Source organism: Macrosteles quadrilineatus, unplaced genomic scaffold (assembly GCF_028750875.1).
Source record: "Macrosteles quadrilineatus isolate MER2022 unplaced genomic scaffold, UCM_ALF_1.0 Scaffold_5__1_contigs__length_97177068, whole genome shotgun sequence".
Lineage (NCBI taxonomy): Eukaryota > Metazoa > Arthropoda > Insecta > Hemiptera > Cicadellidae > Macrosteles > Macrosteles quadrilineatus.
Genome location: NW_026542598.1, coordinates 4,936,341 through 4,963,259, shown reverse-complemented (window position 1 = coordinate 4,963,259; position 26,919 = coordinate 4,936,341). Strand labels below are relative to the sequence as shown.

General features: G+C 33.3%; 1 protein-coding gene across 2 annotated transcripts in view; it reads left to right on the top strand.

The window, feature by feature from the left end:
• The window catches only part of LOC128994204 (elongation of very long chain fatty acids protein AAEL008004-like), a 107,236-nt gene that overhangs the window by 13,768 nt on the left and 66,549 nt on the right, over positions 1-26,919 (top strand). Inside the window, exon 1 of one of the 2 annotated variants that reach the window (XM_054418583.1) lies at positions 15,241-15,300. The exons of the other annotated variant lie outside the window; for it this stretch is intronic. The gene's annotated coding sequence lies outside the window, so the exon portion shown is untranslated. Of the gene's footprint in view, positions 1-15,240; positions 15,301-26,919 lie in introns of those variants that run through there. 2 annotated transcript variants of the gene reach the window in all.

Sequence of the window (26,919 nt, the reverse complement as noted above, 5' to 3'; positions counted from 1 at the left end):
TCTCAGATATGTGTACTTTGTGTGCGTTCCCACTCGAACTTGACCCTGACAAGTCAAAGACTGTGGGATATAAAGATGACGGATATGATAATAAACCTATTATCATTCTTGTTTTTGTGGATATTAATCTAACCTTGGTGAAGAAGGGAGTGACTTTTAAAAGGCTGGTTTTGTTATCATGCGTTCATAGTCAACATTTTTTAGATTGTTCGTTTAAGTACGGTAATGATGTTGTTCGCGTCCAAACCAAAATGTGTGGTTCTAAACAGCGATTTTTTGACAGTTGGACTCCAATAAATTACAATATCCAAGCTTTATAAGCTGCCATATGATGAAATATTACTAAATAATTACCCCTTTTAGTCACTTCCCAAGCCACTATCAAAAACATTCAAGACCTAAACGTAGAAACATTTCTTTCGGCTTACAAAAGAACCCACAGGTTAGGACATAACACGTCAAATAATCTTTTAAAATTAAACTCTTTACTTACTGAAACATTTTTCCTTTCTTGAAAGTTTCCTAAGTTTCAGTTCATTAAGGTTTTAACGGTTACATAATAGGCCTACGAATCGTGTGTTAAATACCTCTAATTGGTTTCTAGAAGCGCAGCCGCATACGAATTAAAAGCCGGAAATAGATGCCAAATGCGCCTATTGAAACACATTGAGTTACTTTATTACTGAATGGAGACCAGCTGGTTAGGTCGGTGAACATTTACTTAACGGTTAATTTCAGTATTGACTTTGGATAGCTGCTGCAAGTAGACTGATCTTAGCGTCACATCTTAACTTGTTTCAATCGTAGTTTCAGTTCCGGTAAAGCTTGACATATTCTATATCCAATAAATGTATTAATTTTGATTTAAGAACAAACTTTTAGCTTGTGCTTAACTCGTTGGAAATAGTATATGAGTACGAACCAAATATCTTTCAATTTGATGGTTATAATAAATTAAGGTGCATTGTCCCTGAAGCGACTCTTGCGATAGTAGCTGAGCGACAGTAGCTCAGCGATAGTAGCTCAGCGATAGTAGCTAACCATGTCATTGTCCCAGAAGCGATTGTTCTAGAGCGATTCTGTTCATAACGTTGTTTCTGTTAGTTCGTAACTGTTCATTCGTTTGCTGAAATTCGAGTGAATTGGTGCTACTGTATAAGTGCCATGACACCAGCTAATTTTAAAACGTTTTTATTAGCTCACTTTCTTGTCCGGTACAAACTTTGCAATCAATAACTAACTTCCCGACGAGCTAGAGAATTGTAACTTTAAAATAGCTCACAAATGTATGAAAATGCAATATTATATCATTTAATTTTCATATTTCCCTTGGCCTAAGCCCCATGGGCTTCCAAATTTTTCATGTTAAAATTTTGGAAGAATGTAGGCCTAAATATATCAATTGAAGTCAGGTGTAAATACTAAAATTTGACAGTTCGAAGTGCAGATGTTAAGAGGTACAGGTTCTGCTTCCGAGAGATTCTAAATATAAAATAAGCAGCTCAAAGGAAAGATAAAACATATGATTACAGATCATAAGTGTTTGGTTATGTATTAACAGGCCATGTAAAATAGATTTAACATATTTACATATTAAAGACTAAAATGTATACAATAATTATAAATAAAAATAATTTTAAAAAATACCACGTTTTTAAACGCACTAAAAGTAAAAATAGTTTATAAATATGTGGAGAGAATAAATACTTGTAAGATTTAAAACGAAAAACGTGGGGTGCATGCAATGGATAATAATAGTTCAATAGGCGAAGATAATTGTAAAATTAGTATGCGCCCCACATTTTTCTTTAAATCTACAAGTATTTATTCAATACATATTCTGTACTTCATAGTGCGTTTAAAAACGTTGCATTTTGAAAAAAGTGTTTTTTTATATGTATAATTTATAATAGTAGTGATTTAATATTATGTACATATCTCATATCGTCTTCAGGGGTAAAAAGCAGTTTTGTATTCTTTGAAGACAATACGACCAAAACCCGTCCACACCTACAAATCGCTCAGCGACTGCGACTCTGACTGCCCTCAGAGCAGACCCGCTACAGTCGCTGTGTTCAGCCGCTAGCCGCTCCAGTCGCAGTCGCGTCAAGGACAATGGTCCCATTTGAAACAACGCTAACCAGTGCTCAACTACTATCGCTGAGCTACTATCGCTCAGCTACTATCGCAAGAGTCGCTTCAGGGACAATGCACCTTAAGCGGATTTCCTTTTGACTGAATTGATTTTCAATAATTTAATCTATTTAAATAACATTCGGTTTAACGAGTACCTAGGTTTGGTACAAGGAAACTAATAATGTGTGTTTTTTTTTTTGTAAAATTTTAATAGCTTAGTATAGAATAAATAAATTTGCCAAGTTTTATCAAAATACTGTATATCCATAAACAAGCAAACTACATTTTACAATACTCTCCATAAGAATAACGTGGGAATTGAAAATTTAAAATTTTTTCCGTTACCAACTACCGCACAAAAACACTGTGATATACTAAATCATTTGTTTTTGGTTTAGCTCTTTAAAAAGGTGTAGAGAGAAATTGGGAAATTTTGTGTTTTTAGGGTCAAAAAGGAGAAAACCCAGTTTTTACCCCATAAAACCCCCTTTCCCACGGTCCGATCATGGTGGTTCGCGAACTCATTCAAGTTTATCCCGCCTTACACCTTCAAACAAAATTTCATCAAAATCGGACAAAAATTACTCAAGTCATCGTGTTCACGGACACACACGTACACATATACCGGGTGTCCCACGAAGAGGTCTCTATTTTTGAATTAATATGACGCACCCAACAGTCTACAAACCTGAAACTTAACAGTCCTAAAATAAACATATGTAAAAGAAATACCCTCGAGTATCAGTTAGTTCTGACTCATTAGGACAAAATGTATGTTTACCATTAAAATACAATTGCTTATTTTGTTATTTTTAATAGCTATTTCCCTATAGGATAGGAAATTCGCAAAAAGTTCTTTGATTACTGTTTAATGTGCAATTACACATCGCAAATCACAATCCCAGTAAGATTTTCCTCCTCTGCGGTCGTCAGCCGCACGGACCTTGTGGATGCAATGTTTGGGGAAGTGTTTATATAGTTTTTGTAAAACTTTTTGTCACATATCACTCTCATATACTATATAGTAGTTATCCTTGGCTTAGCCTTCTCACCACTTTTGTCATGTAATTGAGTTTTTGTCTGTGCTGATAAAACCATCATGAAAGAGCTAAATTTGATTCGCGACTCTTTAACTTATTTGTCACAGGTCAGAAAGTTTCTTATGTACAAGTCATGATGTTTGTTAATCCCTTGGCACGAATTTCTTTGTAGTTCGACAAAAGTCACAAAAGTAACAGCAATTATGTCGCTGGCTCTATTCACTACTTCAACTGCTTTATCAACTACTTTACTTAATTTGCTGATTGAACTGATTAGTTTTCAAACTTCAACATTTACTAAGGAAACCAGATGTCCACTAATCTAATTAGTCATAGGTATTACCTAGTGTCATCATTAACTTTTTGTTTCGCATTACGTTAGATAATGAAAATTTAACTGATTATTATAGAGTATGAGCCTACACGATGGTCCCAGTTTCACGTTTCACTGTGTAACTTTGATTGTTAAAATGTCCATGGAGAATTCTCATTTAGGTCCAACTATTAAGGTGCCAACACAGATATAAGTATACAAATAAATATATTCAAAATTTAAATAGTTTAGTAATAAATCTATTCAATTTTATAAAGTCACAATTTTCCTCGATCAATACTTAACAAGGATACGGACTAAACGTACGTTGCTGTTGATGCCTTTAAAATACCTTCAATCGAGACAGAATGGTTATCTAGATCGGATCTTGTAAACATAACTTTTCCTTTTGATAACCTTAAGCATTGAACAACAAAGATTAGGGGATGGAAAGATATTTTACCTATCTAACATGATTGTCATGGATGACTGTTCAAACATAACCCATAATATAGGGGTGGTCACGTAATGTGATAATTAACTGGCTTTACCCTAGACCGTAGACTAAGTATGGGCTGTGGATAATCCTATGTTTTATATGGTTAAAGGGTTAATAATGGACATTGGACGCAAATAGATTTTTTCCATTTCATCGTGGAAATTACCTGTTGATATTTATATCAATTTTCCGTCGCTTCAGATTAATGATTGACAAGTTCTTAAGTTTATCTTGCCTAAGAACTAAGGTTGGATGACTAAGGTGGATAGATTTTAATTTTGTTATTATGTGTTTTTAAGTTGTATTTCTAGCAGATATTTAAGTAAACTGTCAACATTGGATTTACTACATATGCTGTATTTAAACGTTGCACATTTCAAATCACAAACCTTAGCGGATACAATTACTGGGAATCGAATGTGGTAACTAAAACCTCATTCATTTTATTTATTTGTTTGTTTGATTTTTTTGTAAGCTACATGTTTATAGATTGTTATAATGTTTATCAATTTGTAACGCAAGTAAAAGTATAAATTTTGCACTTCGTCTCGTTGTTTCAAACCTAATTATTTGAGAATAACCTTTTCTTCATTCTTCTAAGAGAATAACAGTTATTCCTATCTGGAAACTACAAAGATGCCCAGTTCGAGAATTTAGTTTGCTAATCCGGCATATTGCGAAAAAGTATTGTTATATATGATTCAATCTGCTTGTTCTTTTTCAAGTTGTAATACAACTTTTATCCAATAATTTCGTAATTTCAGAATGGTTTAGGAAACTAAACCGCTGCAAACTTATGTTTTGGGGGATATGTAAGGATTATAACGATATTTAACTGGATTGGTTGGGACTTAGCCTAGCTTAACTGCCCGAAATCTGGCTTTGGCGACCCTTTTGCAAATTACTGAGAACCATACAGAGAATTCTGCTGGTCCAAAAATACAATAAATTTTTATTTTTGGATGTGCGAACAATTTTTTGATAAAGATACCTTATACTAACGCGAGTGTGATTTTTAGTTTAATAATCTTTCGGATACAGTTTTAAATAAACTAATACTTCCCCAAGTGAGCTACTTTTACCAACAGAGTGAGCTGATTTGATTATTGATTGATCAAATTTGTAAATGTATGGTTAAAAGGAAAAATTAATTCATTATTTAATTGTTCATTATTCATTTAAAATAATGTTCCATATCTTGTACACAGTCATTTTATCTATGCTGAAAGGTCAACTTATTTTCAACTCTGACATCTTCTATGTTTCCATCAATAATCTAGGAAGCCTGTGGCAAACCGCAATGGAAAATAGAACAACGAGGCACACTAAATTAGAGAACTTAAAGAAGTTTTTAAAAAAAAAAACCGCGCTGTTGCATGTAAACGAGACGTCTTCGGTGTCCAAGGTCAATGGTAAATCTATACGCGCGCAACTTGTTTCACAAGTTGAACATCGAAAGATAGTTAAAATATACAACACATTTGGTTGATTTTAAACACACATCAGTGTCTACACGTCTCCGACCTCACACACTGCCTATTAACGTGCCTGTTCCATTAGTTTTCAGTTGTCTCCGAAAGGATCGAAATCATTAACCCAGCATCCTGTAACCTTGAGGGTATTTAAATGCCACTCCGGATTCCGCCATCTGCAGTGTACACAGCTTACAGCTTGTCGGACATCAAACAATGTCAAAAACTGCTCGTCACGAAAACAACGTTTCCTAATCGGCGTCTGCCGGTCATCTACGGCCATCAGCTCGTGGTTTACGCCACCAGAGACGAGAAGGATTTATGTACTTTTCTTTTGCTATGTGTGTTTCACACATTTCGATAAATAATTTTATGAACAAGACGTGTTTACAGGTCGGCCTTAGTTTCTTGGCTCGCTCAGCTCGTAAATTGTATTTTGAACTAGTTTAAATTATTGCAAAGCTTTATAACAAAGTGTAAAATAGGATTTCAAGGTGGTTTGGATGGACATAACTCGTGCGCTCTTGATGTTATAGATCTTCAAGGCGGAATTGAATGATATTGTAATGGAAAAATTAGATTAGTACTAATTTTGCACTCGTGGTCTTTTTGCAATTTACTGGAGAAGAAAGAGGTTGACGATAAATCATAAGGAAAACTCTGACTGTTTGTTCGCGGTCAAGGAACAGGCGGAGGAAACCTGTTTGATGTAAAGAGAAACGTCGGTTTTGCTGCTCGAGGAGACTGCAATCAGAGGAAATTGATTCCGCAAATTGTAGTGAGCAGCGTGTGGAGAGCATGTCCCGTCTACGTCACTGGCCGAGGTCTAGGTTACCAACCTGTTGTGGGCTGTGTTGACCTACCCAACACCACTTACATGTCAAGGTTGTGTTTGTGTGGGTATTGGGTACTGATGGTAGCCTACGTTGGAGTGATTTGTAACCCTTTTTCGACTTCCTCCACTCTTTTCCATCTTTTCAATCTCTTTTCCTTACGTCTAATTTCTCCCTACTTTTCATTTAGTCATTCATCCAGTTTTAATGTGTACTTGGTTACAGCCTACCCTCGAGTCATCTTGGGAGCATTCAATTCTCAGCATTTGTTTTATTCTACTTTTTTAAATATTTGTTTCTAACCAAACACAACACTAAGTGTTATGTGTTCTGCTTGTAGTAAGAATGAATAATTGTTATTGCTCCATTGGCCTTTTTAATACTATATCTACGTGTTTTTTTTTATTTTTTTATTAATTATAGTTTCTATCATAGTTGTTTACTTGAAGTCTCAAAAACATCCACGGTGTAAATTTTGCCATTTATAAACTTTTGAATGTTTATACGCTGTTTGAATTCGCTATCTCGGCATTTTAAGTAACTAACTTAAACTTCTTATATTTATCACGGGTTAAAATTAAGTTTTCATTATTTCTTTGGTCCATGAAACGTTTTGAAGTGCAGCTAAACGCTAATGATTAAGCATTGTCATTGTGTATTAACTGGTAATGACCATTAGGCTGCTCGTTTAGTGCATCAAGGATGTAAGCAGGTTCCTTGGGCAATTGTCATAAAGATATCTGATGTACGTTTACATTCTCATCTGCAGTCGAAGGAAAGTGTTCTTTAAACTTCAGTGCATTTATGTTTACTGTAGTGGACGTTTTAAAGTGTCACCACACCTTGTCCAACCCAAATGTTTATTGAATGTTCATGTCGTGGTTTAAAGTATCAAAGCTTACCAATAAATGTTATAGGGATAACAAAATACGAAATTGAAATTGCAACTTTGTGTTTTAAAATTCTTCTTTTTCGTTTTTACATGTCAATAACTCTTAATCCAGGAATAACTACAAATAATGCGCTGCAAGTATGCATTAACAAGTTCCAAAGAATAATTCTAAGAATGAGGTGGCCTGAAACAACATTTGATTGAGGATCTATGGTAGTGCAAAATCAAGAGCCCATTGAAGTGCAGATAAATATAAATGGAGAAGGGTAAATCCCACCATGCGGGAGGGAAATGGAGATTCAGCAAAGGTGGCATTAAAGTGGAACCGAGAAACACGTGGAAAAAACGAGGACATAGCTAGCAGAGATGAAGGAGAATGCGTAATCTGGAGAGAGATCAAGATGGAAGCAACCAACAGGTGACGAGGAGGGCGGGTGTTAATTGCGCCAACTGACCTGAGCCCATGAGTATTCATTGCGTGAGCCAGGTAGTCGAGTCTGGTATCCCTGAGTAGCGCCAACTACTGCAGTGAGCCACCCGATAAGTTCATTAACTGCGCCAAGTGGCGGCCCTTTTGACTATATAATTGAGTAGGTTAGGATAGGTTAGGATGACTCGTAAACAAAGTTATTCCTTCTGCCGGCAACTCACCCCTACCTGGCTTGGACTTGGCGCAACTAAGGAACATTTTTGGGACCCATCGAGGGTTTGGCGCAGTTATGGAACTCTTTGACACAATTAATGCATGGCCGACTAGGAACAGTCGAAGCCAAAAATGCAAAATGTGCAAAAAAGCAAAATGTGCTCCAGGAGGAGTCAACGGGATAAAGTCAAGTTAGGCATACAGCATCGTGTGGCCTTTTCAGTATGCGCAATTAGTAAAGGCGGTGTACTACTATGTACAAATACCAACCTCAATCCATGAAACACTGTGCCAAATACAATAATTGAATCCCGAAATCGCCTTACTTTATAATTCAAATACTGCGAAGAAGATGTTCCTTTTGTCACCTAATCTTTAACTAGAAGCCCGATAGTCAACGACAGCTAGTCTTATGATAAACTATCGAAGCTATAGTCGTATCTGTCGATCAAAATGGCATCCTGTTGACGAAAGTTAATTGTTGCTTGAACGTGTTTAGTCCGGGAACGTTTCAAAGAATTTAATTACAAAGTGACTTCATATTATTGTTAATGTTCTTTCAAATGTGTTATTTTATCTAAAAAAAATCTAGACATTGTGTGTCACAAACGTATAAATCTAATCAACCTGTTAATCTTGACATGCCCAATGTCAGCACGGAACTTGTCTAAACATCCTCAAGGAAATGTTGACTAAAGATCACTTCCTGACGACCAGGCTCTTCACACCTACACGACTTAATCGTTTTATTGGTCCAATGTTCTGCGAATGGCCATGTGTGAAGGGATTATGAAGTTTTAAGGTGTTTCCTATGACGTGTGTGTATTTTTTCAGGAGTTAAAGTATAGGTTGTAAAATCAGAAAACTACTTTGGTTCTTTGAAAAAACTTTGAACTTCCTGAAACTCTTTAGGATTTCCAAAGTCTACGAACCCCCATTAAGATATTCGACATGTTTGTACTATGACCAAGCACAAACTTCATCAAGGAAAACAAGTGTCATAGACTCGTTTTTTCATATTAAAGCCTATTTAAAATCAATTGCAATAGATTGTGATCAACAATATTATTTAAAATATATTTTACACCTAAGATTTGTTTCACAGTGGACACATTTAGACGTGTATTTTCCTGTATTAATGTGAAAAAAATAGTTCTATTTTATTTTGAATCGTATTCGGAATACGACTTCGTCGTTGGAAAATACTGGCCGAAATTTCACAAGTGTTGCAGTATTCCATATTCCATGCACTCCATGTAATTTTAGCTAAATTGTACCTTGTCCTGAAGACGTCTTGTTGCATCGGATCCGAAACGCCGGACAAAGTTTTCGCCAGTTCAATGACGTACAGTAGAACCCTTCATATCCGGCCACCACGGGACCAAGCCCCTGACCGGATAACGATTTGGCCGGATAAACCAATCTACTATGAAAATGATAATTCATAAGTATACGTCAATATATACAATCAAAAGTATAATTTAATTCTGTTCTGGGATCATTTTTAGAAAAATAGACATGTTTGTAAAAAGAAAAAAAATATTTGTAGGTTAAAGTCATTAAGTAATGAATGTACAAATATTATGATTCCAGGTAACAAAACCTATTAAATGGAGATAAAAATGACAATAAATCTCATAAATAAATGGTAAAAATGACAATAAATTGTACTTAAAGATCATTAGGACTTAAATGGTACATGCATTTCTACTCAACATTCTTAACCATTTTGTGAAATACAAAAATTAATGTACTCGTACTGTACTGTACTAACCCCACTTTGGAAATAATCAACCAACTGATCAGAGGTTAGGCCTACTAGTTCAACTGAGTATAGTGACTCAGCTTATTTTATGACTTGAGCAGTCACAAAGACTAGTGGCTGCATCTAAACGTCTGTAAGCTGTGAGAAAAAACATGTTGATATTGGCTTCCTGGAAGGGGCCGGATAAACAGAGGACCGGTAAAACCAAGGCCGGATATGAGGGGTTCTACTGTAATCACTTTCCGAAGATCAAGATTTCGATAATCTGCTTTGATCTCGGAAGGCTACCTTTAAGCTCAATCTGTCAACTGTTTCAGCAATTGTAGTTTCTAAGCCATTAATTGCAGGTTGTCCATTCAACAGGTGCGAAGCGTCTCACACACAAACGACATGCATCGTACAACTACAGTCGCAAAAGAAATTGTATATTGTTTATTGTGAAACATCTCGTCTTCAATTGAATTGTGGCGTGGCGTAAGCTTATACTGTCTCTACTATGTCGATTATGTCAGTACTCTAACACCTTATGTTTATATCTTAACTAAAAAACTTTTGCAAGACTTAATATGACAGCTAGCCTGACTGGACCGAATTACACGCGATTGGCACAAAATGAAAGATATTTTCCTGCAGATGTGCAGAATCCCTTTATAAATCAAAATAAACTAAAAAATAAGCGCAAAAAATGAATTTTAAATTGTAAAAAATTAACATGGGCCTTATGGGTTGCCATGTTGGTGACGAAGGAAATAACAACAAAATGTAAACAGAAAACCAAAACAAATTAAAGAAATGCCAATCACATGTTTTATGTACAGCGTGGTGTGAAAAGAGAAAAGTTTGCACAATACATACTTTTGGTGTATTATTGAACCTAACCTAAATCTTAATAACTGATTAAGTTTTGATATTAAATTGATACTAGTGTACCTGTTGCTCGAATTCGAGCAATGGCTAAGTATTACAGGCGTTATTTTAAAACTAATAACATCCATAATTTCTGATGACTTTTGTAGATTCGACTCAAAGATTATGGAAATACTCAAGATGTAGGCTACATAACAGATCAATATAATCAACATTTCTTGTAAAAATCTTATCATTTTTCAAAAGCTGATCTTGTTTTTTTAGTGTTTTCTACTAATAGCCTTACCCACAGCCGCATTAGATTGTCCATAATAACGATTATAAATAAAAATTAAAAAAAACATTATTTATAGTTCTTCTCCTTGGTGGTTTTCTATGACTTTCGTATGTTTCCATAGTTTGCAAATCGGCTTTTTCAATGATTACCAAGAAATGCAGCACAGTGTTAATTCAGTTTTCGTTTTAGTATATCAATTTATCCGGGCTCTCTCGCTTTTTTCCATTGTAATATTCACGCAAACCCAAATTCAAATAGTATATTTCATTTCAATCAAGTCAGTAGTTTGTAGCAAACTGTTAAATTAGCAAACTTATTGACTGTTTACAATCATCATGTTCTTCTTATAACTTTTAATTTCTGACAACAGCTGGAGTTTCATAACAATTTTTGTTTCCCATGTTAACCTTATGGATAAATACGAAACTTTAAAGGGCCCCAGGGCCTCACTCTCTAATTATTTACCTAAAAAGAAAGTTTCCTGCACAACTTCACGTTACGCTCTTTCCAATGACACCAAAAACATGTCAATCGGTTCAGTAGTTTCGGAGGAGTAATTGTCACAAAAAACCTGCTTGCGTATTAAATAAGTATAATAGATTAAGTTTTTAATCAAACGAATTTGAATTTGGTCGAGTTTTCGACCACAGGGCGAGCTCTCGTATACAGTAGTACTATACTTTATTTGAATCTTGTTTATTTTAAAACTTCGTAAAGTATATCATTCCCAGTATTACTTTACAGTTAAAAGATGTCTTAGCTATCTTCTACCTACTTTAATGAGAATTGAGGTTTGAGAAAAAGTGTTTTCCCATTTTTAAATATCTTCTTAATCAACAGATGTTTTTTTTTTCAAAAGCGCGTTGTTGCAAATTTTTGTTCCTCTGTTTAATTAATTCGTGTTTTAAATATTATTAGTATCTCACAAAAACTAAGGGATCTCTAATACGTCTATCATCAGTTCAGACCAACACCTAAACACAATAGTGAAAGTGATAAAAAAATTCCTTGTAATTAATTTTGCCAATAATTAGCGTTTCCAATTATTTTGACAACCAATTATTTATAGTCAAAAATTCCTAATTGAATCTTCCTAAAAACCTCCAAATTGTTATCTTCTATCCTTAGGATAACGGTATACGTCCTGAAACGTTTGTTGACCACTGTTTATAAATACATAAGCACTGATGTAAAACAGAAATTAAGGAAAATCGGTTTATTATTTGAAATGGTTATTGTATAGTCATTCTTTATAAGTTATTTATTGGACGCGCTGTCATTAGCTTTCTGAATGACCGAAATGAGTTTACAATTATTAATCGAAACGACCTGGACATTGATGATAAGTTGGTTTCCTAGACATGTGGGAAAGTCGTGGCTAAATATACTCAGAGACAAACTATTTGTTTTGGCGATATTTTTCACATTAGCTTAAACATCACACAAGGAACTAAATATAAAATCCTTTAAGTCCTTAATCGTTGCTCTGTGTTGAGCCCACCGCCTGAAATGTGGAAAAACTCGTGTTTCCATCAAATCCTTTTTTGAAATCTCCCACCAAACAAATCTAACGATTGCTATTGAATTTCGCTATTGAAAAATATAATTAAGTGTAGAAGCTTACCACTGGTATTTTAAAACTAATGGACCATTTATTTAAATCCCAATGAAAAAGACAGCTGGGTGTAGTTTCAAACGTGTTTCAAACCATCAAAAAGTTACTGCGTCCCCTTCGTTTTCTTCATAATATGTATAATACTGTACATATAATATTATTCAAATAAAGCGGCACAATTAGTGGTTTAAAATCCTCAAGAGTGTTGGGCGTAAAGAAATACCTGAAAGTACAAACATACAGTATCTCTTGTAATAATATATTTACACTTACAATTTAATCACAGATTGGAGTGTCCAATCACAATCGATCACCACTAACAGAGAGTAATCAGTATAAGTGTAAATATATTGTTTTATATGGCGTATTTTTATTAAGGTATTTTTATACGTACGACGCTGATCAAGAAGTTATTCATAACAAAAAATATGGATATCGTAAATTTAAAATCTAATCAGATGCAAAACACAATAATTCACACACCACTGAGTTTACAATATGTGTCACAAAGTTTCAGCACGCCGATCTGTTAAGCAGCCATTATAGATAACCGTGGCGATGTTAATGATCTAGATTACCCGTAAACTCTTGTAATCCCGCCAGTCACTCCATTAATAAGGCTCAAGCCTTCGTCGTCATCCGCGATTAATTCGTTCTTGCGAGGGTGCGAAACTTTTTATAAGTAATTACAGAAAAGTGGATTAAATCAATTGTCTGCTAATTTTACGCTTTACATAATAAACGAGCTGCTATCGCATCGGGAAGAGGAGAAAGAGAATAATGTTGTTCTTTATACAGGGTGAGTCTGCTGTCCTAAACAGATTACAGGCGAACGGATTGAAATAGAAAGATTAAACAGTGTCAATCAGTGTTTAAAATTCACGAAGTTTATTACATTATCTTCATCCCATTTTTTATGTCACCCATTGGCAATATAAAAAGTGCTAAGCTCTCAAAAGCTCAGGTGTTAGTGCTCGCCTGGTAATCATAAGGCCGACGGTTCGATCCTTTTCGAAGTGTGAACCTTTTGATGGTTCGATACTGGACCCAGCTGTCCTTGATCATTGGGATTTTAATAAATGGTGCAAAATGAAACAGATGGTCTTAGCCAGTAACAAAGCTACACAAGGCATCACTCTCCATTGTACACTCAACCTTCACATTCACTCATATTTAGGTTAAAAATAAACACATAGGTAGGAAGCGTTCCCATCTAAAATGGTAATAATAAGTATGCGCCACGAATTGATTCTTCGTCTACTCATACAACGCACATTCATTTTATTTAAGGGTCTAAAATGAAATTAAATCGTTTTTGGTCGTCTTCCTTATAGCAGACCTAAGTACTCTTTGAGTGAATAACATTTTTACGATGTATTTACTAAGTATAAATTTTCTTTTTATCAAGGATTTGAATGAAAAAAAACTCAATCAAACCACTAGAAACTAGGCTTGTCCTGTAAGTTTGTTATCCTACTAGTAGTGTCTTATTCTGCTTTAGCAAACCTAGTATTGAGCCGATGTGATTTATACTTTGCGTGGATAAAAAGTGTAAATTTTCTTTTATCAAACACTTAACCCTCATCGAAACTAACTTAAAATTCGCTTGTTCCAAAAGTTTGCTGTTATGGAGGTCGGTGTATACAAGCCCTTTACAAGTTAACAAGTGTATACAAGTTAACAATAACATGTGTTATTGTGGTTACCTTTAATTATACACTAGTGATATTGTTCAAATATGCGTTCCTATAAAAATAGAATTCAACTCACCGGCTGCTATGGGTGGTGTAGCATTTCATTATCAATTTTGAGATGGAGACGCCACTTGCGTATTTGAACCCAAATATGAGCGAAGAATGAGTGTAGAATGGTGTGAGGTGATCTGGGTAGCTTTGTTTCACTAAGGACTTAGTTTCATCAGTCAGGATCATTGATTTACAGCCCAATAATCAGTTGAGTTCGGGGTGTTCGTGTTTACACGGACGTTTCAAAAGGACCACTTTAGAAGCATCCTAATGATAAAATATACCACCTTTCACATACGTATTACTCTATTTTAATTATTAACTGGTGTGTGTTAAACGGAAATCGTGAATGCCTTCCTCACGTTAATAAATTACGAAAAAAACTTCCTTCTCAGCATTTTTTTTCTCAGAACAATTTCTCAAATCACTGACACTAAAACTCAATTAACAGTTTATCACACATATTTTTAATCTTTAATGTCATACAGAATTCTTGTGTGGGAAAATTCTTGCCATGGTAAAGAGTTTTAGGCTTCAACAGGAGGCACTTAGAATTACAGTATTGCTAAAGTACCCCGAAGTCCATGTAAAACCATCTTTCAGGCTGTTAAAGTTTTAACATTTTATGACATATATATTTTAGAAGCATTAATTTATGCATTCAACAATTTGCCCGTTTTCAGGGAGAGTCACATAAACCATATGTAAGTAAACACTAGACACAAAACCTAATCAATTGATTAACTCTATTTGAAGTGCCGCCTCTATATACTGGACCAAAATTGTACAACTTAGTTCCTGATAAAAAAAACATTGCCAATCCAAACAAATTTTAAAAATCCAAAACGTTTTATTCTTTGAAAGAATTTTTAAGTGGAAATTGGTAGGATTATGTATTATTTTGTTTTAATTTCTAATATTACTATTTAGCTTTAAGTGTTAAATTGTATTGGCAAATGTCCTGTCATTTTATGATGTAATGTCAGTCTTTAAATAAATAAATATCTCAGTTTATTATTACCAAAACTGTGTGTAACGCGCGGTGCGGTGCGGTGTGGTGCGGTGCGGCTGCTGTGGTTGTAGGTGGGAGGTGTTTACACGGGCCAGGTATATAACGCGGCAGACGGTCGCCGCGGTCAGTCAGTGTCTGTGTAGTGTAGCAGCACGTACGTCGCGGCCAGTCGACCCGTCGCTCTCGCTCAGGTCTGTCCACCACAATAAATGTTATAAAATATTTAATTACACAATCGATGATTGTTTTTAAGTGAAAGGGGTTTTGTTATAAACACTCAGTTAATTTATTTTGTGACATTATGTTGAACAAATTTGATGAATTTGCTTTAGGCCTACAGTCAGTTGATCTTAAAAAGTTATTTTAAAAATAATTCAACAATCGATTGATGTTTTTAATGTTAAAGAGTTTTCTTTGTAAACACTCAGTTAATTCAATTTCCGACGTTATGTTGTACACATTTGATATTTGTGTGATGAATGTCTAAAGAAGCCATCACATTTAAAGTGTTTTACAGCCAGTAGGTCTAAAAAATTATTAATTTGAAAATAATTAACTAAACTATCGATGGTTTTTTATGTAAACAGTTTTCTTTATAAACACTATAATTTATTTTTTGACGTTTCGTTGTACAAATTTGATAATTAATTGTGTCATGAAAGCAAGATGCTTGCAGTCAGTTCATCTTAAAAAATTTGTTTTTATATTCGCAGTTTTTAATTAATCTAAATTGAATAGATTAAATAGTGGTTTTATAGTTGGACATAATCAAATAAACGTTATATTAATATTGTTTTGGTAGGCCTAATTCTAGAAACGTTACGTGTATTATTCACATTCTTATGTATTTATGTATTATATTTTTTCCATAGATTTAAAACGATAGTAATTTGGAATTGATTGTTTTTTTTACACTAATAATTTTTCTATTACTTCTTTTAAACTAAGCTTCCGGGCCATAGAACAAATGTGATAATTGGTTTGTTAAATATATATTAGATTCAGAATAGCCATAATATTCTGGTTGGTGATGAAATTAATAAAAATTGACTTATTAAAACTATATGACATACGATGCACAAGTTTTAATTGTTATAGACGTGTTACATTTACGATTTGTTTATCATTATGATGTCTCGTTATACATGACATATTATCAATCAAAACCTAATGAGAAATTCAACACTTTCAGCTCTGTAATTTTCACATGAAATGTGAAATAATTTGACGTATTTGTTTTATTACAATGCAGTGTATAATATGTCTAGCAATGTTCGTAACATTATATGCCTATTCATCTCAGTACCTCTTTTTGCGAATTTCCCATACAGGGAATAAGCTATTACCGTAGGTCTCATGGTAAAACATAAACCTGGCACCTGTTTACTTTATCGTTTTGACGTCTTGATGTATGTATATAATTATGTTTATTCCGATTTTTATGAAATTTGTTTCAAATGAGTAATCGTACGTTTATTTGAACATGTTCTTGAACCAGCATTATCGGACTATATGAATGAGGTTTTATGGGGTAATTTTTTTTTTTTTGACCTCTAACAAATCAAATTTTGCAATTCCTTTAAAACCATTTGTAGTGTTTAAAGAAATGAAATGAAAATTCCCAAGTTTTTCTTAAGGAGAGTATAGACTGTTGTAGATTGCTTGTTTATGGATAATTATCTTACAATATTTGGAAAATTTATTTTATACTAAGCTATTAACATTTCAATTAAAAACACTTTATCACCTTCCCTGTAGCAAACCTATTTACACATAAAACTTAATGTTATTCCAAAGAGAATAAATCTGGTAATATTAATGAAATATTTGAGTGAAAATCCAACTATCCAATTGTAAATTCACTTAGTCTGCAGGTTTGTTGATGTTTATGGGAATGTTGCGGATAATTGAGCAAACATTGTAAATTAGAGACATATTAATTTTGTCAGTTCATCAGAATAATGTTCTACCTGTAGTTTACTATGTGTTTAAAATATCTAGATAAAACTGGTTGAGTTGATGAACGTAAAGAACTTTTACTACATTTTTCTTTACAATGTGGGTTTTATTGGAACCGTTGGAATGTTTAAAACAGGACTTCTGGAAATTATTTTTATTTGATCCTGCCCAAAAAATCACACGTATGCATTAAAATGCTAGTTGACCTTTTGTCTAAAATGACGAGCATTTTACGTTGTTTTATTCGTCTTCAGTGAAGTTTTAAATTATTTTTGCACAAGAACATGTTAATTACTATTATTAAATGTATTCAATAAATATTTGTATGATTAGCGGTAAACATTCTGAAGGCCAAATGGTAATGCTTCTGGGTGATTTCTTTAGTAAAACATTAACTTTTAAGTTTGTTGCGGGGACTGTAAATTATATTTATACAATTAAATACGTAAATTATAACGATACTTGGCTCTAAATAAATTTATGAATTGATGTATGGAGTTCTGCATAAAACCGTCTGCACCCGTCAATTTGTCAACATACCTGTATTATCAACTTTGTGGAAACCCTCCCAAGGTCTTCTACCTTAATGTTGGAATCAATCAAGTTTTAAGTAGGAAGTTTTCCAGTTTTTCTATGTTTTTTTCGGTCCAAAGTGTTTAAAAGATGTTTCCACTATAGCTTAGCTTGGCTTCGAAGATTGCTAAGACCATTAGATAACTTCCCTTTGTGACGATAAAAGGTTGTATGAACCAACGTCTTTACTTAATGACGACTTAGAACTTTAAGATTAAATGCCTGAGCCAAGTGATTGCAGCCCATGACTTTGATCCTGAGGACTCTGGTTCAAATCCAGACAATCGCCAATGGTAATTAACCGATTCAATCCCAAGTGAAGGCAGTCGTTTTTTTCATACAAACTCGGTCCGAGGTCCGAACTGTCTCTGATAATTGGAATTTATCATATAATAACCAATTCTGGAGAGTATTAAGATTTATTACGAGGATTTCTAACTCTATAAAGTGTTTGTATTGATGATCTATTGTGGCTTTTAAGGAATGTTATAAATCCAACAATTTCCGGCCCAGGATGGACCAAAAATGTAAGACCTTGTTAAACATTAATGTCTCCTTACATTTAGACAATGCTACATTGTATTCTGACGTCTGCAACGTCAACGCAAACCTTCGTAGTTCGTGACTATTGCAGAACCAATTTACATTGTAACCAGGTGACTTGGCGAGTTCCATGCGATTGCGTTCCATTAATAATCGTCAACCATTGTGTTTTCACTTTTCTTATAGTTGTGGTTTTTGTTGTGAACGTCGACAGTCGGCACGTACTTGCTTATTTGATTTGTTTTGTATGCAAGTGTTAGTTTTTTGTGCTGTTTGTTTTGCTTTAATTGACTTGGTTTAATTAATTGGTGATTTTAAATTTGTTTGGAATCGATGATTGACATGTGTGGGTGTAGAATCACGTGTGATATCTCCGTACTTGGCACGTGCTTTTTGTTACTAGATGGAAACTCACAATCGAAGTAGTTAATTAGGAATAATTGTCATGATGATCCCTGCACCTAACTTTTACCTGGTTACGAGATTAAAGGTTCAACAAATTCTCAATATGAGTGTCTATGTTCCATAGCAAAGGGGCCCAAGAGATGCAAAATCAACGTGCAATGAAAGGCGCAGAAGTTGTTACTGTACCAACGGGTTTTAATTTTACAACCGCTCCTTATGTAACTGATGATTATGTAAATTGTTGTTGCTATATTTTTGTATAGAAAAACTGTTAAACAAAAACTTACACTTTCACGTAACAAAATTGAATTACATTAAACCTTTACAGGAAACCAACAAAAAATTATGCACGTACATAATGTATGATTTTTTCCGCGCACCTTATCTTTACAGTAGAGATTGTTATTTCTTCTCAGTGAATTAGTGTAATGTTTTGTTATTGATATTCGTTTTTCAAAAAAGGAATTAAATTAGAAGGTAGACTTCCACGGTCTAGTATGCAGGCGAATCTTCGCCTTCGACTGTGTCGTTGAATTGTCGAAAATACCGGTACCTGATTCGATTACGATTAGCAATCCAATTATGAACAAGCTAAAATTTCAACTGGTCAATTTACAAAACGTTGGTCAATTTGGTTTACCAGCTAAACGACGTGGTTTGCAAAGACCGAGATTCAAAATTGTCCTAAAGCTTCGGTCAGTTTTATAATTGGAATGTAGGATATATTCATTGGTTTTATATTTGGGACATCAGAGTTTTGAAAAATAAACCGGCGGTCCGGAGAGGGTCGTATTTAAACCCTAGACAGGAGGACAATATAACCTATCTTATGAAGTCTCGCCACGGATAGGGAAGTGTCGCAAACTATTGCGGCTGTTTAGAAGCGGTACAAGTTGAAGGTCCGTGATCGCTATGCAGACGGTGTAGAGGTTATCACTTTCACACCGGCACACGACACATAACCCGGCCCATCTGATACTTCCATGACTACATAACCTAACTGTTTATAGTCGTTCAACAACCGTAGAGATTATGGACTGGGATGGGAGTAGATATAATAGGACAAAGATACCCCACTTTCGGCGTTTTAGAGGCACTTTTAGGGCACTTTTTATAGGGGAAAAATGAGAAAAATGAGTGGCTCATTTTTTTGGCCACTTTTTTAAAGACCCAGCTCTCGACCTATACACCCCTATATAAATTTTCTACTTTTTTAATACTGAAAAACACGTCTGGAATATGGCTCATTTTTTTTGGCCACTTTTTTAAAGACCCGGATCTCGACCAATACAAACCCATACAAATGTTCAAACTCCATTAAAATTTTAAATCCACATTCATTCACAAGTATATTCTCAAAATCATGTGAGGTTTGCGCGCGAACTCGGGCACGCTTATGGCTATGCATAAACTATGCCTGACTCAAATGAATGACTGTGAGTGTAACCTAATGACCCCAATCAAAATCAATTGTCAACATTCTCTGCCTGTCTGGCGCCAGACTGTCTGGGGCAGGTTTAGACAATTACCAAATATGTTTGATTGATTGACCTCAATTATTCAATTGTTCAATTTCAGTTTGTTCAATTTCCATTGTTAAGTTCTAAATTAATTTAGACAATTTTGTGGTATATAAGGGGGGCATTCTACGGAATCATCACTAACTCTTCCACCTGGATCTTCTTGTTTTGGTAAGTCTTTGACATCTAAGCTAGACTATTGTAATATGTTGTCGCGTGTCGGGTCATGGGATCAATTGGTGACGTATGATGCTTGTACTCATAGGCCTACTCTGTATTTCTTTTAACTTAGGAGTGTAGCTAATTTCCCGAGTCCATTTTTAAAAACTTAGCCGAATTGAGTCACTAAGGAACATGTAAAAAATGTATATAAGTCTATTTTTAAACACTTAGAGTATTTTGAACAGTCACCAAGGAACTTAAAATGTATATAAATCTATTTTTAAACACTTAGAGTATTTTGAACAGTCACTAAGGAACTTAAAATGTATATAAGTCTATTTTTAAAAACTTAGCCAAATTCACTCATGAGGGGGACTTTGAATCAAAAGTTTGCACAAGTTATTATTTAAAAACTTAGCCAAACTTCACGCACTGGGGGACTTTGAGTCAAAAATGTGTACAAGTTATTATTTAAAAACTTAGCCGAATTATACTCACTATATAATTTTGTCGAGTTCCTTTTAACATAGGTAACATAGTCTTCTCTATAACTAACACTCACTCTGTATATATGTAGACTCAGCAATCTGAATTGCTAAAAAGTATTTTTATTTAAGATTTTGGATTTAGTTTTGATTTAAAAAATTACAATTGCCAAATTTTATTGTATGAAATTGTTTTGAATATTAAAATTTAAAATTCTGATTTAAATTATTATTTCCCATTAATTGAAATTGTCTAAAATGTAATTTCCACCATATAGAAGATGCTAACTTTGTTTTTTAGTTACATGTCAACTGTGTGCTGCTTCTCTATCCAAAAAAGTAACTTATTTTGTTATTACTATTTTTAAGTGAGTCAAAAATATATACAAGTTATTATTTAAAAACTTTGCCAAATTCACTCACGGGGGGACTTTGAGTCAAAAGTGTGCACAAGTTATCATTTAAAAACTTAGCCAAATTCACGCACCAGGGGACTTTGAGTCAAAAGTGTGCACAAGTTATTATTTAAAAACTTAGCCAAATTCACTCACGGGGGGACTTTGAGTCAAAAGTGTGCACAAGTTATTATTTAAAAACTTAGCCAAATTCACTCACGGGGGGACTTTGAGTCAAAAGTGTGCACAAGTTATCATTTAAAAACTTAGCCAAATTCACGCACCAGGGGACTTTGAGTCAAAAGTGTGTACAAGTTATTATTTAAAAACTTAGCCGAATTATACTCACTATATAATTTTTTCAAGTCCCTTTTAACATAGGTAACACTCACTCTATATATATGTAGACTCAGCATTCTGCTAAAAAGAGTTTTTATTTAAGATTTAGGATTTTGTTTTGATTTAGAAAATTTCAATTGCCAAATCCTATTGTATGAAATTGTTTTGAATATTAAAATATAAAATTCTGATTCAAATTATTATTTCTCATTAATTGAAATTGTCAAAATGTAATTTCTACTATATAGAAGATGCCAACCTAGTTTTTTAGTTACATATATAAAAATGAAGACTACATGTCAACATTGTTTCGCATCGCTCTCCAAAAAAAGCAACCTTATTCGCCACTACAATTTAAAACATCAAATGAAGGTATGTAAACTGTGTGATTTAATCTGTGATAATAATGTGGCTCTAAAATCTCATATATTACAAAGTCACAAGACTTGTAATTTCTGTAAAAGAAATGTTGTTGGCCATTTTAAAAGACACGTAAATTCTTGTAACAAATGTCCATATACAATGATTAAATTTGTTGGTGAATCGATTAAAACTGAACTTAAAAGTACTCTTCAGTCTTGTCCTCTACCGATAAAATGGACTTTAGTAAGGAGAATCAAATTTATAAAATATACAATAGATCAAAATGGAAAATTAGTTAATGAGAAAGAATGTATTGCAGATTTCAGAAGCCTTACTATCCTAACCATTGAGAAGAGAGATTTAAAGCCTCAAATTGAAAATGCTCTTTTAAAGATTGACGCTTCCACGCACAAATACCAAGCGGAAGGCAGCGGATGGATTTATGACCATACTAAATATTGGCAGTTGCACGTTTACAAGTATAAGCCTCTAACTCCAAAGTCATATATCCCCACACCAAAAAGTATTCAATCAAAACATGCTGTTTTAAATATAAAAAATTCAGATAATAAATGCTTCCTTTGGTCAATTTTAGCAGCTTTACATCCAAGGAATGCTAAACATGCTAATAGAGTCTCTAGCTATGCACCCTATGAAAATCAGTTAAATATGACAAACATAAAGTATCCTGTTAAAATATCTGATATAGATAAATTTGAAAGACAAAATAATATAAGTGTTAATGTATTTGGAGTTGAAGACCGAAAATTTATATATCCATTAAGAAGAACCAAACTGAATAGTAACACTCATATAGATCTATTATTATTACAACAAGGTCGTAAATCACATTACTGTTTAATTCGTGATTTTGATAGGTTAATGCTACGGTCTACAAAACAAGACCACAAGAAGCATTTTTGCAAGTTTTGTTTACAACATTTTTACACAAAAGATAAATTAGAACGTCATATAACATATTGTAAGAACTTTGATGCACAAAGAGTGGAAATGTCTAAACAAAATACATTACAATTTAAAAATTATAAATATCAACTTAAAGCCCCATTTGTAATTTATGCAGATTTTGAATGTTTTATAAACTCTAACAACCATACTCCATCTGGATTTGCATTTGTCGTAGTAAAAGATTCTAAGATTATTTCTGAAGAGTTATATAGTGGTGCAAATGTTATGGACGTGTTTTTCGAAAGGTTATTTGAGACTTATGACTTCATTAAAAGTCAAATGGCGATATATATTCCCCTTGTAATGACTCCTGAGCAAGAGGCATCTTTCCAAAACTCAACACATTGTCACATTTGCGAAAAGCCCCTATATTTTGATAGGGTACGGGAACATTGTCATTCAAATGGCCGATACCGTGGAGCTGCCCATAATGATTGTAATTTAAACTATAAAGTAACAAAGAAAATACCAGTATTCTTCCATAACTTGAAAAATTACGATGGACATTTAATAATGCAACACTTGGGAAAATATAATCGTAAATTAAATTGCATAGCCAAAGATATGGAAAAGTACATTTCATTCTCTGTTGATGATTTAGTATTTTTAGATTCCTACAACTTTCTATCCCTTCCATTATACAAATTAGCTTCCAATTTAAATACATTTAGATTTATAGACAATCCACTACTACAACGCAAAGGCGTATTTCCCTATGAATATATGACAGGACCAGATAAGTTTACAGAGTCTCTACCTCCAATTGAAAAATTTTACAGTACTTTAACTAAAGAACATATCTCTCCCAATGAATATGAACATGCAAAGCATATCTGGACCCATTTTAATATACATAATTTACAAGAATATCATGATTTATATCTTAAAACAGATGTATTGCTACTGGCTGATGTGTTTGAGACATTTAGAGACCTGTGTTTAAAGGATTACAAACTTGACCCCGTACATATGTATTCACTTCCTGGATTAACATGGGAGGCTTGTCTTAGAATTACTGGCATAAAATTACAATTATTTCAAGATATTGACATGCATTTGTTCATAGAAAGTGCAATCAGAGGAGGAGTCAGTATGATTTCCACACGTTACGCTAAAGCCAATAATAGATATATGGGTGAACATTATGATCCCAATCAAGAAAGTGTCTATTTAATATATTTAGACTGTAATTCACTATACTCTACAGCAATGTGCGAGCCACTACCCATGGATGGATTTCATTGGACGAAAGAGATAGACTACAAATACAATCAAAATGATGAGTTTGGATACATTTTAGAAGTTGATTTAAAATATGATAAAAGCTTACATGATTTACATAATGATTATCCATTAGCACCTGAGAAAATGAATGGCAAATTAATACCTAATTTAAATGACAAAATTAAATATATTTTACATTATAAAACATTACAAAAATATGAGGAATTGGGTTTGGTTGCTACAAAATACCATAGAATTTTAAAATTTAGACAGTCCAAATGGCTTGCACCCTATATTAATTTTAATATTGAAAAACGCAAATGTGCTAAAAATGATTTTGAAAAAGACTTTTACAAATTGTTAAATAATAGTCTCTTTGGTCGAACAATTATGAACCAACGCAAGTTTCGTGATATATATCTCAAGGATGAATCACTATTAACAAAATATGTCAATAATCCAAGGTTTGACTGTAGCAAAAAGTTCGATAACAATTTACATGCTATACATTTAAATAAATTAGTTGTAAAGTTTAATAAACCTATATATTTGGGAATGACCATTTTGGATATTAGTAAAGTAATAATGTATGATTTCCACTATAATTATATGTCAAAATTTAAGAATAAAAGATTTCTAATGACAGATACAGATTCTTTAATGTATTCTATAGTTACAGAGGATTTTTACAAGGAAATAGAATGTGACTTACACTATTTTGATACCTCTGGATATAGTAAAGACCATTTCTTATACTCTGATAAAAATAAAAAAGTCACAGGCAAGTTTAAAGACGAATTAGATGGTCATATTATGTATGAATATTGTGGTTTAAGACCAAAGTTATATTCTTATATTCCTCTAAAATGGTTATATGAAGAAGACAAACAAGCTTTAGAGGTGAAGAAAGCTAAAGGAGCTGATGGTGCTACAGTTAAACATCTCCTTAGACATCAACATTATTTGAACTGTCTTGCCACTGGGCAAGATTACTATGAGAATGTGACAAGAATTAAATCTACAAATCATCATCTTCAAACCTTAACTATGAATAAGAAAGTACTATCGTTTGACGATGACAAGAGGTTTATTCTGGAAGATGGTATCAATACTCTTGCACTTGGTCATTATAAAATTGATCAAACATAAATCTATATTTGCCATTATTCTTTAACCTTTCTTTGTCTATTACAAAAAAGCCATATTTAGTTTTATCCCAACATTGATGACAGAGATTTCTAAATTGGTTAAATGAAAAATCATTACCAACATGATTGTTATATACATGTTTTAAATTCAAATCATCTTGTTTAAATAATATTAGGAAATTTACATTATCACGTAAATGTTTGTGTACTTTGCTGTAAGATTGACACAAGTAAAAACTGTTAATATTTTTATGTCGACCCATTGAGAAAAATTGTGTAATATTTGGACTATTTATATCATCAAATACAACAACTGACTGTGATTTTACATCATTTGGTGTGATTTCACAGTCAGTAAACGTGTGTAATTTCACTTCGTCACACAAACTAAATATTTCAATTATTTTTTTATATTTTTCTTGTTCTAAAGATTTAGATATTAAATATAGGTTTGTAAATTTTAATCCTTCCTTTCTTACAATTAAATTATAAATTACAACCGTTTTCCCACTTCCACTGGGACCACAAATAACACATCGAATATTGGTAGGAAAAAGACCCAACTTCTTTGGTATATTTTCCTTAGTATGTACTATTTTAAATTTGTGTTTTTGTTGAATAAAAGACATTTTTTATATAATAAAAATGGTAAAAAATAATAAGAAAACATGTAAAAAGGGCAAAGGTTTATTCCTAAAGCCTTACAGGGGTCGAGGGTTATTGAATACTCTTATAAATAACCTTCCATTTCCACTTCACATACCATCATATCGGTACTGTGGACCTGGAACGAATATACGTGAGAATTTAGCTAAAAATGTACCTCCAAAAAATAAACTAGACTCTTATTGTAAAGAGCATGATATATTCTACATGAATAATCCCGATACCGCTGCTCGGAACAAAGCAGACATGAGATTAGCAGACTTAGCTTGGACTAGAGTAACGGCCAAGGATGCAAATCTTGCTGAAAGAGCAGCTGCTTATGCGGTGACAAATTTGATGAAGGCAAAAGCAAAGATGGGAATGGGATTAAAATTTAATAAAAAATATGGACAACTACCAGCTGTTAGAGGCCGCAAAAGACGTGCCTCACTTCCGGGGGGTGTACCTAAAAAACGAGCTAAAAAATCTAACACCAAGAGTAAAAGAGTGCGGAATAGTTAATTTAGACAGTTCATCTGGCACACATTGGACAGCATATCGTAAAAATAAAGATATTGTAATTTATTTTGACCCATTTGGAATCCAACCTCCAAAAGAAGTAATTAAATATTTTGAGGGACATAAAATATTCTATACAACCGATCAAATACAAGATTTAAATAGTTCTATTTGTGGAATTTTATGTTTATCATTCATAAAAAATTTTTGTTTATAAAAATGGATTCATTTACTATAACATTTTCGGGTACAGAGCCAGAGCTAAAGTCAGTATTCTTTCCTCCCATTGAATTAAATGATGATTATGTAATTGGATTAGTAGATTTTCAAAGTTATAATTCTATATTTAATGTGAAAAAACCACTAAATACTTTAACATATTACAAAGTAGAGAAAATAACATTACCAAAGGGAGAGATCTTAGTTGATGATTTAAACCAATTATTAAATGGTAAACTTAAAGTTATAATAGATAAAAATGGAGAAGCATTAATTAATACTAAATCCAAACTTTTATTTAAAGGGCTTATTCCAAAATTAAATCAACTTAAAGGCAACAAA